This window comes from Nycticebus coucang, chromosome 3 (genome assembly GCF_027406575.1).
Source record: "Nycticebus coucang isolate mNycCou1 chromosome 3, mNycCou1.pri, whole genome shotgun sequence".
Taxonomy (NCBI): Eukaryota; Metazoa; Chordata; class Mammalia; order Primates; family Lorisidae; genus Nycticebus; species Nycticebus coucang.
In genome coordinates, this window is record NC_069782.1 from 46,780,783 (window position 1) to 46,796,998 (window position 16,216).

Here is a 16,216-nt window from a genome sequence, read left to right on the forward strand (position 1 = left end):
CTGGCTTATTGTACCCTCAATGAATCCCCAACAATAAAAAAAAAAAAAAAAAGAAAACCTCGGACCCCACTTCATGTATAAATCAGATGGTGATTTATTACACCTGCACAGGGGGCTGCTGCCCAAGAGGGCAGGCAGCCTTGAAGCTGATTTTTATACCCCTCTTTGACCTTCGTGGCAGGCAAGCAAGGAAACACAGAAGCAGAACATGGTGGTTAGCTCCGGGTGGGGTTACAGTCAGGGGGCTACAGCGTGGTGGTTGGCTCTGGGACAGCTCTTGGGAGACTCAGTAGCTTGGGAAACTCTGCTTGAGTAAGCTTTCACTATTGTTTTACCTATGGCTAGGAGTCTTTGGGAACTCAGGGAACTTCCTTATTCTATTCTGAAACCTGTTCTCAGATTCTGCAGGGGGTGGTGGTTGAGATGTGTGGGAACTCAGGCTGAGACAGGTAAGGGCCTTTAGGGGTCTTTTTGCTGAGTTGGTTATTACATTCCACACTGGTCTTTTTGGGAATTAAATCCTTGATTCATCTTTGTTGCTGGGGAGTAGCTGATATTTAGGGCTGGGTAGGGAACTCTCATTTTTTTTTTAGGCTCAGGTGAGCTTAGACATTAGATTCTCATCTCTAGGCACAAACTCTCTGAGCCTTAGCAAGGTCCTGAACAAAGCAGTTTTAAACATTTAGTATAGCCAGCAGACAGAGTTGGAGCAGGGAAGAAGGGCACACTTATACATTTGTTTTATCCCACGAATGGTGGGGGCGAAGTCCCACTTGTTGTTACTCGTCTGAGTTATTCTCTAAGTACTCACACGTATACAATTTCAACTTATTTTTTTAAACTAGGGCAGCCTCAATTTTTCACTTGAGTTGCTACTTAGCTATAGAAGGCAAGCTAACACTCTCCCAGATTCTGTGAAGGGAGGTCTAACTCCACCTTCAGAGTTTTGTCAGTCACATCACACGTATACATTTTTATACACTTTTATACAGACTTGTGGGTGATCTAATGTCTAAGCAGCTGATTATACCTTGTCTTAATTTAGGGTCTCAATATCAGCTTATTTCTGCAGGTGCTGATATTTTAGCACTTTCTCCCGTCCTTTTCCCCAAGTTTAGAAGTCCAATTAAGACAAGTTTCTTGAGGAGTTTTCTCAGGCTTCAGCCGTGCATTGACCAGCCAGCTATGTGGCCAGAGCAGGGCATGTTGACTGTCTCTAGATGTTATAAAAGATAGTATATGCCTCGGGAGTGGCTCTCCTGCGTAGGGTGTCCTAAAAGGAGGTCATTGACATATTAGAATAGTACACAGTCCAATTTTTTAGTCAGGAATTTCTGGAGGTCACGAGCCAGTATTTTTCCAAAAATCGTAGGTGTTTTGAATTTCTGTGGCAACCTGGTCCATGTGTATGGATTGCAGTTTTCATGTCTGGTCTTCCTACTGGACAGCAAACAGACTTTGGCTCTCCAGAGCCAGCTTTGTACTGAAAAAGGTATCTTTTAAGTCTAGGCAAGTGGGCCACTTGGCTTCTGCTAGCAGCAGACTCAGCAGAGTATACAGATTAGGCACAGTAGGACGCAGTGTTAATTACTGTGTATAATTTTACATTATTTGACTAGTCTCTTAGCCCCATTTAACAGATTAGTTTAGTAAAACAGTTACGTCTCGGGTGGCTCCTGTGGCTCAAGGCATAGGGCGCTGGCCCCATATGTTGAAGGTGGCAGGTTCAAACCTGGCCCCAGCAAAAAAAAAAAAGAAAAAAAAACAGTCGCCCCCATCCCATGAATGGTGGGGGCGAAGTCCCACTTGTTGTTACTCGTCTGAGTTATTCTCTAAGTACTCACACGTATACAATTTCAACTTATTTTTTTAAACTAGGGCAGCCTCAATTTTTCACTTGAGTTGCTACTTAGCTATAGAAGGCAAGCTAACACTCTCCTATTTTATGAGTTGACATTACAGACAGGCTGAGATTTAATACAGGTGGGTCACAGCCTTTTTTTTTTTCTCTTTGAATTATTTTTCTCTCTCTAATTTTTCTCTTTACTAAAAATAAAATATACTGGGTCTGATTATTTGGATAGAGTCCAGTAAGAATAATTATTAGTTATCTAGGTTTTTCTTTTTTTTAAATTGGCTTTAGTTGGAACTTTTTATAAGGAATCCCAGGCTGGACTTTCTTGAAAGTCTTTTATGAGCCTAGGTTTCATCTGTGCAATTAGATACCTGAATGTATTGGGTAAATTCCTCTTCTCTTGAGGTCCCCAAGCATATTTCGATTCCCGGACCTGTCAGCAAGTGACCTTCATTATTTACCACAGATCAGGAAATGTTACTGGCAGGTATCTGGGCAGTTTCCTTTTTTTCAAAAAGGCTTTTTTATTGGCTTTATTAAGTCAACCTTAATTCCTTAGTGCAGTCTGGACACCTTTGGAAATGCTATTCCAGACAAAGCCTTGGTAAATTAACTAGTGTCTTCATTATTCTATAGAACAAAACAGATTCTTACTGAACTTATGCAAATAACTGTATTGTCAGGAATTAAGAATACATACAAATGGCTTTTAAATTTTAGAGAAATGAAGGAGAGAGAAAAAATACTTGTTTTAGATTTTGCTCATAAGTACATACATTGCTTGAAAAGCTACAAATAGCTCAAAAGACAGAAAATGGTTTTCTCGATTTCTGGAAAACAAAACATAGAAAGAATCAACAGTATTTCAAACAAAAAGCCATTATGAACTAGCCCAGTTCCACGTAACTGATTTCTGTTCTGTTTGAAGTTAGGGTAGCAATACTCGTGCATAGTTAACTGGATTACATGTAAACTTCTTTATAAGTTTTATTTAACCTACACAGACATTTTACAAATATTTTATGTTTGTTAACCTTTGTCTTGCTTTTTACTCTTCTATACAACTATTTTGTTTTAGGACAAATTTATGACATAAGATTTTTTTCCACAAAATTATTATTTTTTTCTTTTATCTTTCTTTACTAAAATTATATCTCTATACTCGTGTCTTTTTATATATTTCTCTCTCCCCTATTTACTGTTTCTTTCTATTTTTAATTCCAAACTCAGAAAAGGAAAATTGTATACAAAGTTTCAGTGAAGTTTTTCTAAAAGTCTGTGATGTTAAAGGGGTTAAGTGTTTAACTTAACTTTAAGATTCTATATGAACAGTAGGGGAGGGTAGTTAAACTTCATTTTCCAGAGGCGAGAAAGTTGTGGAATACACAGGGGTTTGTATTTTACCTTTTACTTCAGTGATGGAGTTAACATAAATAGGTTCATTGTCAGAGCCTGCTCTTCCTCTGTATGTTCATTCCTCTATTGGTGGGCTCCTATCACAGAGGACCACCGTGGGACCTTCCTGCCATCCTGCTGGGGCCTCTCCTCCAGGTAATTAGTATGGAAGGGCTCTTAGGAAATGGCATCAGTCAGGGCACTGGGGAGCACTCTCATCAGGGAACCAGAATATTGCAGGAAAATAGTGAATTAAAACAGACAGACATTAATACTAACAATATAGAGGAAGAAACCTCTAATTGCTGGCAAGAACTAGAACTCAGGTGTCTCAAGTCATAAAATGCTGAGTTCTAGGGACTCTTTTTAAAACTCTTTTATACTTGTTGTCTTTTTTTCTTCAGTTCAATATAAAATTGTTTCAGGCCGAGACTAATCTTTTAATAAACACTGAACAAATGACATAAAATGACATGGCAGACACGGGCCTGACATGAACAATGTCCAAAAGTTTAAATTTACTCTCACATTCTTGTGTTCTCAAAACCAGAACTAGAACACTTTCTCACATAGTTTTTAACAGGCCTGTGGGTGATCTAACACCCCAGGGGTTGATTGGACACCTGCTTTCATTTTAATGGTTCTTCTGGTGACAGGTGTGAACACACATTTCTGGGAGCCCCCAACTGACCAGTAGGGCTGAGGCTTCTCATGCAGGTAAGAGAAGGTAAATTGGCTAGTTGGCAGGGTGAGGCAGGGGGACAGAGTCAGTCTTTCACCAGGGGCTGAGAAATTCTCAGAAGCCACCCCGTGGGTGAAAATCGGCTTTTGTGCCCTATCCACAACCAGTGGCCGTAGCCTGGGTTAAAACAAATTATTTGTTGACATGTTGACAGACAACAAGGAAACAGAGATGTTGACACCCAAACTTGGAATTGACTAGACTTTGAAAGGAATTCTGACAAACCACTGGAAATGGCAAACACAAATTTGACAAACAACTCACACATACCAGCCAAACAAACTGAAGACCCACCCTCCGTGAGTCCTAAGAAGAGAATCTGACAGACCAGGGACTCACCCTCTGTGAGTCCAAAACCCAGACAGTGAGACAGACCAGACTTACCCCTGTGAGTCCAAAACCTGGACAGACTTCAAACAGACCAGAGACTCCTGTGAGTCCAAAACGCAGACAGACTTGAAACAGACCAGAGATTCCTATGAGTCCAAAAGAGAGAAGAACTGGACAAAATGAAGACCCACCTTCTGTTAGTCCTAAAGGGAAAAACCTGAGACAGACCAGAGACTCACCCCAGTGAGTCCAAAACCTAGACAGACCAAAGACAGGCCAGGGAACCACCCCTGTGAGTCCAAAACCTAGATAGCCAAAGACAGACCAGGGACCCACCACAGCATCCTGTGAGGGCGTGGGAGGGGAAGTTAATGTCACGTCTGACCTTCCCTCATCCCCAGATACCAGACAACTGCAGTCCTCGGATGGAAGTATAGAGCTGGCATCTTCTTATCTCTGGAGGTCAAAAGACTTAACGGGGCTGATGATCCCTCCCCCAAATCTCTAGAGAACAGACAGATTTTACAAAGTCACCCACATGTCACTGATTAATCACCAATTTGGAAATTTTGGAGACCTATGCCCTGGCTCCACACGTCCGAGGACTCTGGGGCAAAGGAACGTCTCTCTGAGGCCTTCCCCTGGAGCTGTCAGGTGGTGGCGGGGCTAGGTGGGGGTCCGGGGGTGGAAATCTCACTGGGGCTTCCAGAAATGTTGTACTCATGCCACTTGTAAGAAAAACTCGGACCTCACTTCAGGTATAAATTAGATGGTGATTCATTACACCTGCACATGGGGCCACTGCCCTAAAGGGCAAATGGCCCCGAAATGAGGAGCAGGCTTATTTTTATACCCCTCTTTGTGTTTCGTGGCAGGCAAGCAAGTAAGCACAGAAGCAGAATGTTTGCGGTTAGCTCAGGGCGGGATTACAGTCAGGGGGCTACAGCATGGTGGTTGGCACTGGGACAGCTCTTGGGAGACTCAGTAGCTTGGGAAACTCTGCTTGAGTAAGTTTTCATTATTGTTTTACCTGTGGCTAGGAGTCTTTGGGAACTTCCTTATTCTATTCTGAAACCTGTTCCTGGATTTTGTCAGGGTAGGGGGTGGGGAGGTTTGAGACGTGTGGGGACTCAGGAAGAAACAGTTAGGGGCCTTTACGGGCCTTTATGCTGAGTCGGTTATTACAGGCTACTGATCTAGAAATAACCTGTGCATTTATCATCGCTTAGAGGCTCATTAAGTTCATTATTAACTTTAAGGACAAGAACAAAAACTACATGCTAGAATAATGAACAAGATAATCGTCAAACTAAAATACTGCATACATATGTTATATCTGAAAGTAAACATTTCTGAAAACCAATACTGAGATTTCCTTGCTATTTTCTTAGCATACATAAATACAATATAGAAAATAAACAAATCAGACATTTAGAATATTCCTTCACTACTTTCCTACCCAAAGGTAAACACTGTTTAAACAATTGTCTATGTATACATTTTCTTATGTTTATACATTTTGTAAAAAAATTGCCTCCTCTGTACACATTTTTCTATTGTCTGTACACACATATTCAAATATAAATTTGGTTGTTTTAAATGGGTACTTAGCATTTTTTTTTCCTTGCACCATTATAATCATACTACATACAGTATCACTGACCTGCAACTTGCAAGGAGAGACAAATGGTTCGATATTAGCACAGTTAGATCTGCTTAATTTTTACAAACTCCATATTGTATTCAACAGCATGGATAGCTTACAGTAAATGCAACTATTCTACTATTAGTAGACTGTTTCCCATTTGCAATACCCTATGGACTTTCCTTCTGTAAGTAGATAGCCAGGACCTCTGGCTCTTCTGGAGACAAAGGCATCCAACCTTGGTGCTGCCTTGAGAACTGTCCCACCTGGGAAGAAGGATAAGGGCAAGGACTGATCTTGATGCCATCCCACACTTAATCCTATTCGAAGCAACTGGAGGAAGGAGGGAATGCCTTACCAATCTGGGACTTCCCCAACAGAGCCATAACAGGGTTTGGAAAATGTGGTTCATTCCTCCAGGTAGTCTTTTAGAGATGCAGCCTTGAAAACACCTGTTAATCCTTTGGTAACATCCCATTTCTCCCAAAAGCTCTCCCCTCAGACCAGGCCAGTAAAAGGAAACAATCCCAAAGTTCCCTGACAGTCCGTCAGTCAGTCAGTTACTATGTCTTTCTCTGCTGTGGAGATAGACCTGTTTCATTCTACAATAAAAAGCTTCCCTGTGTAAATGACTCCTGCCTATGATCACTCTGTCACACTGGCCCTGCTTGTGATTTTTCCAAGCAAGGAGCCAAAGAACCAGGAATACAGTCCGTAAATAGGCTGGACCTGAAGTGACACTTTGGTGTCACCCCCAAGAGCACACCAAGAACCAAGTCCAGACCACCATCCTGAAACTTCTATTGACTTATTTTGCACACAGTTTACAAGCCTTATACTTATTATTTACCAGTCCCTATTTAAAGTGATTTTTAGAATGTATTATCTCACTTAATGTTCATAACAATCCTATGAGGTATGCATTTTTATTACTATTTCTGCTTTACATAGGAAGTAACTATAAAAACTTGTCTACATACAATAACTAAGAAAATGCCTTGAAGGCTACGTTGAACAGTTTGATGAGAATATTTCAGATTGTGTATGAAACCAGCACATTATACCCCTTGATTGCACTAATGTACACAGCTATGATTTAACAATAAAGAAAAAGAAAAAAAAAGAGGTAAGTATAGGTTTACTTAATGTCTCAGCCAGTAAATTGTGGAGCCTGGATTTAAACATAGAAAATCTAATTCCCAACATCAAGTTTATAAGCACCTTATTCCATTGCTCCTCATGACTGTGCAAATAAATTACAATAGTTCTATAACTGGCTGTATAAACAAATTTCGATAATATCCATATGTTTTTTATAACCTTCTCCATTAACTATTTGTTCTTTTGAGTTGTTTCCCAGAAATGATAGATTTTCCCTAAGAGTTGAGTTTCTGAAGGGCCTCTGGGCAGCCTTTTTGATGCTAAGACTCACCTGTCCTCAATGTACTAGCAAGGACCCACTCACCTGCCCCAAAGCCCCTTGTCTCAGCTAGTCAAGGAGCCTGGTTCTTGCTCTCCATACATGATATCTTGTAGTTAGGATAACAGTTTCAAATGCTTTCATTCAACCATGAATAAAATTATAGCATTATAATTGAAAATGTAAGCTAAAGTTTCAAGAAGCAGTGAATGAGACACTTAAGAACTTTAAATTTTAAGATATTGATAAGTGTGCTTTAAGAAAGCAGAGAACTTTTGTTAGGCATGAGTTCTTATTTAAATAAAAAAGTTGGATCTGAATATTTTTTTCAAGAGATGGAGTCTCAACTTTGTGGCCTGCAGGTTGGAGTATAGTGGCACAATCATAGCTCACTGTAGCTCTGAACTCTTGGGCTTAAGTGATTCTCTTACCTCAGCCTCCCAAGTAGCTGGGACTACTTCCAAACCATTGTACCCAACTCCAGCTAAATCCATACAGGTAGTCCCCAGGATACAAATGAAATAGGTTCTGTAGGTTTCTTCTCATGATAAATTTATATGTAAGTTGGAATGGGTACATTTAACTATTGCCTGTAATTACCTCCATTCGTTAGTGTGAGTTGTATGTCAGTTGGATGTTTGTAACTCAGAAACTTACTTTAACAGGCTTTATTTGTAAGTGCAATTTGTACATAAGTTGGATATTTGTAACTCAGGGACTGCCTATGATCTAAGTCATGCTCCCTCACAGGTAACATGAAAATTTTAAGATTTTTTTCAATACTATATTTACCTAGAATATGTTTAGATATAGATCTTTCCTCATTAATTGGGATTAGCATTTGGTGGAATGCTTTAAAAAATTATTTCTATTCTATTCTAATTTTGACAGAATTTCACTTTGTCATCCTTGGTAGAGTGCCAGTGCGTCAAAGCTCACAGAAACCTCAAACTTTTGGACTCAAAGTGATTATCTTGCCTCAGCCTCTCTAGTAGCTGGGAATACAGGCACCCACAACACCCAGCTATTTTTTAGAGACAGGGTGTCACACTCTTGCTCAGGTTGGTCTTGAAAAAAATAATTTTTAAAGGAAGGTATAATCACAACCCCTATACATGTATCAATGATTTTATTTAACTCATCATCATTATTATTATTTTTGAGGCAAAGGAAGGAGAAATTTATAAATTTGCTGACAATGAGGAGGCTGGCAGACTCCTGTCTCAAAAAATACCAACACCCAGCCTTCTGAAAAGAAGCACAGAAATTTTAAAGGTTCTGATCAATCCCACAGTCCAATCTTTGGCTAAAATAACCTCTGTCCTCTGCCCTGATCCATCCCATCTTTGGCTAAAATAGTTTTGTGACCTCTGTCCAGACTAATCCCATCTTCAGCTAAGAAGATCTTGTGACCTCTGCCCAGATGGATTCCCTTCAGCTACCTCCTAGGGCACAAAGAAGAGCAGACATTCCCCTGCCCCTCCCACCATTGTCCTGAGGCAGGGGTGTAGGTTTTATTTCTCCAAAATAAAGGTAAGAGGGTTTTCAAGAGATGGAAAAAATTTTTTACTTTTTTTTTTCAGACCATTCTCTGTTATATATTCCCCACTGTTAATTTTACCCTTCCATATCAAAGGGAGGAGGGAGAACATAGTATTTACCCTGGAGGGAGAACATAGTATTTACCCTGGAATGCTAGGAAGGGTCTCTCAAAAACTATTTCATAGATGGCGGAGCCTGTGGCTCAAAGGAGTAGGGTGCTGGCCTCATATACCAGAGGTGGCAGTTCAAACCCCACCCTGTCCAAAAAAAAAAAAAAAAAAAACCCAAAAAACTATTTTGTAGGGGCTTAACTTAAACCTGCTTCGAAGGGCTACATTTATCCAAAGGAGGGCAGGTGGCAATACTTTATTCTACTTCAGGTAGGTCCCATGTAATTTCACTCTAGATATAGGGCTTTGCTTACTTTGGGGGTACCTCTGCTACATAGGAGGGTCCATTATCATTGAGGTTCCCACTGGCGATTCACTCAAAGAAGCTCATGGGTGACCACAGGACAGTGTGTAGTATATTCAAGTGCAGATGGGAGGAAATGAGGTTTTCCCAGTGGACACTGCCATAGTAGCCAAACAATGATTCCTTGAGGAAGAGCTGCTGAGCTGGAGCCCATTACCAGCAGGCTGTTCTCCATGCTTGGTTTCTTTTCCTGGACTATTGATACCTGTCATCCTGTCATCCTCAAGGCTTGTTCCTACTCTGTGTTGGCATACCTGTGCAGGAACTCAGCAAAGGCCCCATCCTGGGACCTGGGAGGAGCCCATCTTAGAACTTTAGATGCTCTCTTCATTCAGGTAGGACAAGCCTTTACCCCTGAAAAGATATCTACTAATTCTGAGTGAAATTGCCAATCACCCAAAAGGTTGGGCCCTCATATTTAGCTCCCTGTGAAGTAGGCCACCTCTCTGTCTTTAGATTGTTTTGAGCACACAGTTTGTTGCAAATGGGGTCCTCCTAAATGATGCCCCATTAAATTCAATAAGGCAAACACACAAACAGTCCATTGCAAATGAGATTCCCCCAATCCATTAAGGCGTCACACCCCCAATGTGTGCACTCACGTAGGTGCCTCACAAGAGGCCAGACAAAAGCTTCAGGCAGAAGGAGGAGCCCATGACAATTCTTTCCCCACTTAGCTATGCCATTCCAAATGTCAGAGATAGTCTGGTTTAAAGGGCATCTTGGCACCAAATTGAATCCCCACTGTCAATGTGCATCTGGGGCTTCAATGAGGAGGCATAGAACCTCGGACTCTCCCCCATTTACAAAAGTCTGCTAATCAGGTTCCAACTGTCAATTTGCACCCAGGCTTCTATGGGGATATTTGAGTTGAAGTTACTAGCCGGGGAGGCAGAGTTTTTGAAGACAGTTTGGTGGACAGAGGATTAGGCAGTCAGGGTCTGCTAATTGGGGGTTTCATAGGTCCTTTGGTATGGACTTTTGTCTAGGTGGGTCAGCCAATCCACTGGAATGCAGCTCTTTCAGGAGAAGGTCCAAATCTCCTTATGATAAAATGATTTTTTTCCTTCCTGGTAGATGCCTAGTAATGGGATTGAAGGATCAGATGGGAGGTCTAAATTGAGGTCTTTGAGGATTCTCCATACTTTCTTCCAAAAAGGTTGTATTAGTTTGCAAGAAAAACTTTTTATGATTTAATATTAAAAGCAAGCCAATAATCCCCCCAAAACCTTGCCATTTATTAGAGAGAAAATCAAAGTCCAGTTTTCACATTTGATATTAAAGATCATGTAATGTTCCCTCCTCCCAAAAAAAGCCTTATAAATAAATCCATCCAATCTTCACCAGCTCTGACCATGTAACATAAAATTTCTTGTTTATAAACCTTCTCCAACTTTCTATATTGTCCTACATTTTCTTCTTTCTCATTTTACTTTAGGACAAAATTACTTTGTCTTTACTTTGCAAAGAACCCACATCCTACATTCCTTGCATACATTTCAAGCAAAATATTTTTATCTGCTAATATACCCTTCATTTTGCAAAGAAAACTAGGAAGTAGACACTTATGAATTGTCTGTCACTTATCAGTTCTAAAACAGTTGTGGGAGTGAGGAAAAACTTCCCCCTTCCACTAAAAGTTCACTGAAAGATCAGGTAACCAGTAAGGCAGATTAATGAAAGAAAGAGGTTCACTTAACATGGGCATGTGGAGAATCTCAGAGTGATTACTCCTGTGAGGTCCAGAAATTTTTATACCTTCCTTTTAGAGGGAAGGGGAAGATGAAGAATATAGGTAATTCTGTTCAGGAGCAATAAATGGTTGCCAGGGAAGGATGAATGGCTGGGGGACATAATTTGACTAATACATGATGTTCTTTGCAAATTAAATTATCTGAGTCTGGGCTGCATGCATTCTCCAACTTTTTTTCCCTGCAATATATTGAGATAACAGGCAGAGAAAAGGAAGTCAATTCTTTCTTTTGATGGGTCAGTCTGGTTTATGGAAGAAAGCCCCTTCCAATGTCTATTAATCTCAAAGGGCCTTTAATTTAAAATACTCATCACACCAAGGAGTCGTATTTTGGGATGAAATTTCCTGATCAATTTCACAGTCTAGCAAATTTTATGAATACAGTATCTCACAATTTTATTTTTTTTTAAAGAGACAGAGTCTCACTTTATCACCCTTGGTAGAGTGCTATGACATCACAGCTCACAGCAACCTCCAACTCCTGGGTTTAGACGATTCTCTTGCCTCAGCCTCCCCAGTAGCTGGGACTACAGGCACCTGCCACAACACCCAGCTATTTTTTTTGTTGCAGTTTGGCTGGGGCTGGGTTTGAACCCACCACCATCGGTATATGGGGCTGGTGCCCTGCTCACTGAGCCACAGACACCACCAATTTTTATCAGTATATTCTGTTTCATAGTAAAAGTTTTCAATGTGGCAAAAAGAATGTGCTTATTAACAGACACATACATTTAGCCTCCCTTTACTATATAAAAATAAGAAACCAAAGTGTATAAATTCAAACTTACACTTACAATGTTCGGCAGTTCATCTTACTTAGAAATTATTAATAAATATCTATTGCTTAATTAAACATACTCTAAGATAATTACTGAAAAGATTTTGGAAACTACTTTTAGAAGGACACAGAATAACAAACAAAGCTAGCCAGCATCTCAGATTATTTCTCTGTCAATTATTCTTATAATACATGCATGTTAGGTAAATATCAAAGAACAATCACAAAAACAGAAAATCCTAAAAATGTTAAATATATATTTCTTGCTGTGTTCTACAGCTTCACTTGATAAACATGAAGTACTAGACATCAAGAAATCCATTTTTACTGCATCCTCACTTGTGCATTTGTTCTTAAGTTGAATTCATAATTTTTATAATCTTAAATATGTAGTAGATATTGTAAGCTTATTTGACTAGTAAACCCAAGTAGAATAAGAATGGATGCTTGTTGAGAGGTTTCGGGGTAGAGTCCGGGTGAGGGTACACAGAAGGAGAGGAGGCCAGACTGGATATTAGGGAAAGGCTTTATTACAGAAGAACAGAATGGAGTTTGACCAGGAGTCTGTTCACTCGCCCAGTTTCTTTTTCTTTTTCTTTCACTGTTAAAATACAGCTTTATTAATATACATATACTATGATATTTATGCAGACTTCACATTTCAAAATAATTATTTCTGTGTGACCCAGACATTTGACCAATTTAACATTCCTGCTGGACTCACCCAGTTTCAAGAGGCTTTTGTTAGTGTAGTTGGAATGCGAGTGAGAGGGGTCAATCTCGCACCAAGGCTACTGGCCTGGAGCATTCCAGGGGAGTGGGAAGGAGGTGGCTGTAACCATGCCATGTGGTCTCTGATCCGGTTTACTTTCTCTAATTAGCTATCTCCCAAAATGGCTGTAGGATGTGCAGGAGTGTGGGAGGGGCTGCTGCATCATGCAGTGTCATTTCCGGCCTCCTTTCTCTCATTAGCTGTCTCCCAAATGGCTGTGCTCTCTTGTTAGGGCCATGAGGATTCCTTCCACACTTCCGTTATATTTAAAGATGATAACTCAGAAGATATGGCTGTTTTTATTAAACTAACAGTTCTAAACTAGTAATTCTAAAGAAACTGAGCAAATTTAAGTAATGAATTGTTTACAAAAAATTATTTCCCAAAGAATTACCTAAGTCAAGTGAATTGAAAAGCATTTGGGCTAATTTCTGTATTTCTGAGAGTTTTAGGAATATTTAATTCATATTAAGTCCTTGTTTAGCTCTGAGCCACTTTTAATAGAACTCCTAAGATTTTATAAATTAATTTGGTAATACCATCCTATGGTAAGAAAATATCACCCATATATACCACACATACATATACACACTGCAGAGAAATGCAAATAGGTATTTTAGAACTTCCATTTAAAAATGTTAGCAATGAGTTTGGTAAAACACAGTAATATAAAATTCAATGGTTTATATAAAATACTAGGAATTATGTTTTTAGAAGATGGAACAAGTTAAGGCTATTTGATCAATATAAGGACTAATGCTTTTTACTAACATTTGTGGAGGAGGCTTTTAAAATTTTCTTTGGTCTTGATGTGTACTCTTACAGAAGCTGTGCACTACACTTTAGGTGGGAGATTTTGGGGACATCACGCAGCTGTCTAGATGTCCCCAAGGCCTGTCTGAGTTCCAAATCCTTATTTTTCATTTTCTGCTTCAGGTAGTTGCTTTTGGGGATCCCTGAGTCCCTTGAGAGACCCCGATGGGGGCAAGGGGCCTAAAGTTCAAGTGACTATGGGAAGTTGAGGAGTTAGGGTCAGAAGGGAAAAGTCTAGGAGGTGTGGATGGGGAGAAGGAGGAGATAAGGGTTTGAAGGAGGACATATCGCATGATTCAGGAGAACTGAAAGGAAGATCAAGGTGGTAAAAGGAGAAAGGAGGAGCAAGGTTATAGGAAGGCAGAAGACTTGAGGAGCCAGTCTGAGGAGATCTCTTTTCCAAAGAGGCTACTGAAGTTCCATATGATCCCTGGTAGAAATCATGCCAACAAGAAAGGAAGGAGACAGCCGCGGAAGCACAGAGTCAATGCAACCCCTGCAGTAGACAGAGCAGTCCCCATGGGAGAAACAGGGTCAAACACAGAGAACAAGGAGACAGCATAAGCATCCAGAAAAATGTTCCAGCCTAGGACTCAGGGAGTGTATCCACCCTCAAAACACAGGGCCCAGAAGGACGACCAGCTCGGGGTTCAGGAGTAAATCCCCACTTGAAAGAACTGCGAAAAAGTTTCCATCCCAGAAGGCACCTTTCAGACAAAGAAGCCTAGAGCTCTTATCCAGCTTTAGAAAGCATACTCAGAATCTTAAGAATCAAAATCAGTCATCACCGTGCTTCAACGGACTGTCATCCGGAGCACCGGCTCAGGAGTCCGACTCACCAATGGATCCCCGATCAATCAGTCAGGAATGAAGACAAAGGCTTCAAAGATGCACCCTTGGGGTCCTGGGTGAGAGGTCCGGGGGTCCAGTGATGAATCTGATCCTATCCGAGTCACAGCAGCACCGTAACTGTTAAAAAAAAAATTATTCATGACATTTGCTAACACAATAAGGAGACTTTATTTAGGACTATTGTGATAGAGGGTAAGACTGTCATAAGAAGGGTGAGAGAATGGGCTCAACTTCAAATACAGCAAGGGCAAGTGGGGATTTGCAGCAACAGAACAGAAGGAGGCTGTCAGAGGATGTAAAATTACTAGGAGGAGACAGACCATCAAGGACGGGAGTTCTTGCCAAACTGACCAAAAAGGATTTTTGCTGAAGGCAGGGAAAGGTGATCAGATATCAAGGGCAATGGATTCTCTCTAAACTGGGCTGACTGTGATTCTTGATAAACATTGCAATGTAGCTTTAGGACAGGGCCCAAGGTCAAGACTTTGGCAGGAAGGGCCTCCGAGGAGTTTGGTCAAGGAGTTTTTGTCAAATTATACAAATATATTCCTGGTTTTAGAAACTGAGCAAATTTAAGTAATGAATTGTATATAGGTGACTGAGGAAGAGTAAAGAACAAACATCATTAAGCGTCTTGGAGACTATTATTGTTCTCTGTATTACCAATATATTGCTAGGTTGATTTGGTATTTTAATTTCAAGGTTTGCACATACAGTCATAAATAAAATTGCTCTACATTGTTTTCTTTTTTCTCCTTGTTATATTTATCAGATTGGAAGATTCTAGGTATATTGAGGAATTTCTAACCTTTCATTTTTTAAAAACACAAGAAAATTTTACTATCACTGGAAGTATCTGTTCTTTGAAGATAATTTACAATTAACCCCATTGTTACCAGGTCTATTGAAAAGACATATCTTCAACATCCTTGTCACTGCCTTCTACAGCTCTGCTCTGTTAGGTTCCTGACTCTTTCTGGATTCACTTTGTAATTTATATTTTGCTAAAAATATAATACATTTGAACTAGGTAACTAATTTTGTTTATGTGTTTCGGACATAATATTCTCTTACAATTCAAAGTAATTATAATTCTTTTTATTCTAAACTAATTTTTTTTTTCTTTTTGAGACAGAGTCTCACTATGTTGCCCTCGGTAGAGTGCTGTGGCTTCACAGCTCGTGGCATCACAGCCCACAGCAACCTCCAACTCTTTTTTTTTTTTTTTTTTTTGTAGAGACAGAGTCTCACTGTACCGCCCTCTGGTAGAGTGCCGTGGCGTCACACGGCTCACAGCAACCTCTAACTCTTGGGCTTACGTGATTCTCTTGCTTCAGCCTCCCGAGCAGCTGAGACTACAGGCGCCCGCCACAACGCCCGGCTATTTTTTTGTTGCAGTTTGGCCGGGGCTGGGTTTGAACCCGCCACCCTCGGCATATGGGGCCGGCGCCCTACTCACTGAGCCACAGGCGCCGCCCCTGCAACCTCCAACTCTTGGGCTTAGGCGATTCTCTTGCCTCAGCCTCCCAAGTATCTGGCACTACAGGCGCCCGCCACAACGCCTGGCTATTTTTTGTTGCAGCTGTCATTATTGTTTAGCTGGCCAGGGCTGGGTTCGAACCTGCCAGCCTGGGTGTATGTGGCTGATGCTGTAACAACTGTGCTACAGGCACGGAGCCTAAAATAATTTCTTTTCTTTTTTCTTTCTCTTAGGTTTATCAGGAGGGCTTATTTTCCCTCAGTTCTCGCAAACAAGAATATTGGGGTTTTTTGTAAAAAAAAAAAAAAAAAATTTTTTTCATTAATTTCACCTACTACTGTTACTCTCTCATTTGCTCTGCTTTT

The 16,216-nt window shown here is 40.4% G+C and overlaps 1 protein-coding gene across 5 annotated transcripts in view; it reads right to left on the minus strand.

The window, feature by feature from the left end:
* GLIPR1L2 (GLIPR1 like 2) overlaps nt 1–16,216 on the minus strand; it is a 72,882-nt gene that overhangs the window by 44,857 nt on the left and 11,809 nt on the right. For 2 of the 5 annotated variants that reach the window (XM_053585818.1, XM_053585817.1), the window contains exon 2: nt 14,359–14,488. The exons of the other annotated variants lie outside the window; for them this stretch is intronic. The gene's annotated coding sequence lies outside the window, so the exon portion shown is untranslated. The remainder of the gene's footprint in view (nt 1–14,358; nt 14,489–16,216) is intronic. 5 annotated transcript variants of the gene reach the window in all.